This window comes from Lolium perenne, chromosome 2 (assembly GCF_019359855.2).
Source record: "Lolium perenne isolate Kyuss_39 chromosome 2, Kyuss_2.0, whole genome shotgun sequence".
Taxonomy (NCBI): Eukaryota; Viridiplantae; Streptophyta; class Magnoliopsida; order Poales; family Poaceae; genus Lolium; species Lolium perenne.
Window position 1 is genome coordinate 240930911 of NC_067245.2, and position 4125 is coordinate 240935035.

Here is a 4125-nt window from a genome sequence, read left to right on the forward strand (position 1 = left end):
GGTTTTGTTGTTGTAGAGGATTGCTTCTATGTTGATCTTTTGCTTGCCCTACTCCTCCTTGCAAGCCTGTGATGCTTGAGTTGGTCCTGTGGTGATTTGGGACAGGTTGAACAGCAGTGCTGTTCTTCCTGTTCTTGGGTTCTTGCTATCTGGTGACTTACCAAGCTGCTGGTCGATGGATTGCTGGTTCTGGCGGTGGAAAAGGTTTTATGTGAACCTTGCTTTGCTTCCTGGTCGACAACAAGGCCTGGCACCCTTGGTGACTCACTGCTGGTGTGTGTGTGTTGTGCTACATGCACACTGCCTGGTGAGCAGGCTGGATGTGTGTGTGTACCAGATACTTGGTATCTGGCATGTGCTTGGCTTTGAGCAGATCAGCTCGGCAGAGCTGTGAGCATATCCCTTCATTTGCCATTTTTCTTCTAACCTGCCAAGTGGCTTTGCCACTTGGCATAACTTTTGCTTTGTTGTGTTTGTGTGCAGGGATCCAAGGTGATGATCAAGTGTGTGGGGACCCCGGACTAGCTGTTCGAAATTCCCTGTTATGTATACAGTTCACGATCCCATGATCAGTGTGTCGTGAACACATAACTGAACTGATACCAAATTACACCATCCATTACAAAACGGAATAAGGAAATTATAATGAGGTCACATGACCAGTCTTTACAAAATAGCCTCGAAGGGCCTAACTAAGCATCAGAGTAGCATCATCACTTCAGCAGCGCAGTACCCAAGTCATCTGCCATAACCCTACAGGCAACTGACTGGGAAGACGTTCCTAGCTCGCATAGACGTCGCCAACTCCTTCTTCACCCGTCGTGTTCCTCCAAGTCTGGCCAAGTAAATAGCCAGGGACAAAGCCGTGAGTACATTTGGAATTGTACTCGCAAACCATCAATAAAGGTACGTTGCAAGAGTGCAAGATAACAAGTGCTAATCTAAGGAGTCAAGAAGGAAGAGCTATTTTCTCTTGTGGAAATAGCATGTAGAAGAGAAGTAGTTTCTCCTGTGGATGTAGCATGTAGAAGAGAAGTAGTTTCTCTTGTGGATGTAGCATCCCATCATCACAGTTGAAGGGGACACTAAGAAGATCCTATGACATCTCTATATCATTATTGAAGAAGATACTTCAAAAGAATTCTACAACATAAAACACTAGGAAGGGAGTAACCCAGTTTATTTCCTTTCCGACCATCTCCATATGGTCATCACAATTTTCCCGTACCTTCCCGGTACTCCGAAAACAAGTTCCTTCCTTTCCTTTGTCAAACACTTTCATAAAACAAAACTCTTTAGGCTAAGCAACAGCCATTCCAACCGTCCATGACCGCGGACACGGCTATTCGAATAGATTTGACTCTGCAGAGTTTGCACACTTTCCCCACAAGATTGCGAGTTCATCATGTGGGCATCATCCCCGCATATCAACTATGCCATGACAAAAACTCGGACATAGCCTTTCGCCTATTCGTCTTAGCATGTGATCCTACCCTATGGAGTATGTACCTCCCCGGCACCGTGGCAGCTCACCTCACTTTGAGCGTGGCTCCACCGCCAAGCCAGGAGACCCATAGTGTCTTCCGGATGGGTCAGCCCCGAAGGCCTCCCGTTATACTATTGTCTCCACCAACGACAATCCGGATTCAGGGGTAACCTTACCCTTATATAGTTGTGCGGTGTCCCATGTTAAGAAGAACAAACTACGAGCTAAGCCCCGTCCCACTCCAGGGTAATGTGGTTGCGCGGGTTAATTGTCACGGGTGAATACTTAGACGCCAAAGTTTTCGAAAACAAGATTTTCTTTCCAACCATCTTTGCCAAGATCCTTTCCTTTCATAAACACACACTTGGGTAAGTCCAACTCACCCAAGGTTTTCAAAAATTCTTTTGAACAAGGTATTTTTCCAAGGGGGTTCCCAACCTATAGTTTTATGAAGGAACTAAGAGTCACAATGACATGATGCTAGCCATCATACCACTAAGGGGATGATAATTGAGGTGTTAAGGGGATCATACATACTTAGGATAAGCATGTATAGGGACAACATAATTAAGATGATTCAAACAGGGGTCATGATGTTAATCATCATACCACTAAGAAGATGACAACATGGATATGGTCAAGGGGGCATACATGCTTAGGGTAAGCATGCATAACATCAAAAAAGGGGGTTCACATACTTGGGAGCAAGTATGCAAAGCATCAACAAGGGGTTCAACATACTTTGGGAATAAGTATGCATAGAGTAGAGGACCAAAAATCACACATGATACAAGGAACGAAGTATATAATGGAGCAATGAGCACAACAAGAAGGATAAATAGCAAGAGATCAAAAGATGGCTTGCCTTGGCTTATTTGTCCCTGTACTTCTTCAACTCCATCAATGTAAGAATCCCAACAATATAAATAAAATCCTTGTCCGATCCACTTCTTCATCTTCTCCGGAATCGTACGCAATCTATCACCGGAAAAATATTAAAGGAACACAATCAATCATATTACACCAACAAAACAAACATACAACAACCAACAAACAATAGCTAACCACTCTTCTAAGGCTAACATACAAAAGACTTAAAGATACTACAAAGCAACTAGAAGAAAACCCATTTTATTTACCTAGTAAAGGTATGAGAGTATCATAACTTAGCAATTGCCTCTCTCGGTATCACCATGGCACAAGCTAAGTACCCCCTGGTAGATAACATCATAAAGAGGACAAGAGCATTAGTTTGACATCAAATACATGCACAAAACTTTTTCAAACATTTTTGGAAAAGTGGAAAACAGTTTTCCTAGTTTAATTTGCTCACTTAACCCCATACAAAAATAGGAAGCAAACCATATATCACATCATTTGAAAACTTAAGCAAAACAAAAGAGCTAATGTTAGGTTGCAGAGGTTTTGTTTTGCAAGCATAAAACAAGGGTTGCCCATCTCTACTACAAAGAGTTGGTCAAGGGTTTTAAATAAACCGAAACGTTTTGCTTCAACAATGCATGTCACACATAAACATTACTAACAGCAATAAATATGTATGAACAGAGACTAATAATATTTTTCCTAGATAGCCAGTACTAATACAAGACTAACCCAATTGGAATCACCCAAAAATATTAAACCTACAATTTTAGGAATTTCTTTGAATCTGACTGTACAGAAAACAAGATCTGTAAGCCATAAACCGTAGAAAAATCCTAAAAATATGAGGCCACTGGAATTTGAAAGATATTTAAACAGAGGTTCACACACAATTGGATTTGGGTTCAAATTGTTTCTGAAACTCTCACAAATGGATTTACAAGTTTACTGCATGTTTTCACCATTTGCTTTAACTATGGAGTTGCAGAACAGATAAAGGTTTGAAACTTGTTTGAGATGATTAAAAAATATTCAGTAATCCTACAGAATTGGAATCACTCAATTAGGTTCAAAAATGGATTTTTGATGAATTAAAAGCTAACAGCCATGTCTGCAGAACACATAGAATAAGTTTAATTTACCACAAATCTTACATAAATCATAAAAATATGAGGTCAGCTGCATCCGAAAGGTATTGAATAGGTGGTTCTTACCCAATTGGTTTCATTCAAAAATTCGTTTCCAAGCTCCTGGTTTAATTCGACAAAGTCAGATCTGACCAGATCTTGATCTGTGAACCATTTCAATTTCAGGAGGTCATTTGAAGTAATACCAACGCCAAAATGAAGGTACTGGAGAGGGCTTTCACCCACAGTTGAGTTTGCTCAAAAAGGTTTTGTAAAACGGAAGAAATCTAACAAACAGTGATTCTGCATGTTTGCAGAACTTTATTTACCATGCAAAATCCATAACGAATTTGAGGATGAGACCAACGCCAAGTTGTAGATATTTTCAATACCTATCTGTGGAACTTTGAATCACTTGATTTGAATCTGCACACAAGATTTGGCGGATTTTACAACTTCGTACCAGAATCTGAAACAGCAAGATACAGAAATTACTGCAAGGTTTTGGACGAACTTTGCTCAAGAACTTCAGATCTGAGGATAGCTCAACCTTCTCCATGCTTGGACCAACATGCACCTGCATCAAGATCCAATCTAGTGAGAGGAGAAAGGAGAAAGTGAGCTGGACTC

At 40.8% G+C, this 4125-nt stretch overlaps 1 long non-coding RNA gene across 1 annotated transcript; it reads right to left on the reverse strand.

Annotated features, from left to right (window-relative positions):
- Positions 1-2351: 2351 nt before the first annotated feature.
- LOC127330537 (uncharacterized) lies at positions 2352-3911 on the reverse strand. The gene is made up of 4 exons (XR_007869312.2): positions 3825-3911; positions 3583-3659; positions 2626-2700; positions 2352-2464 (listed from the first exon to the last, which is right to left on the reverse strand). It is a non-coding gene; the product is annotated as an uncharacterized lncRNA (long non-coding RNA).
- Between the last annotated feature and the right edge of the window lie 214 nt (positions 3912-4125).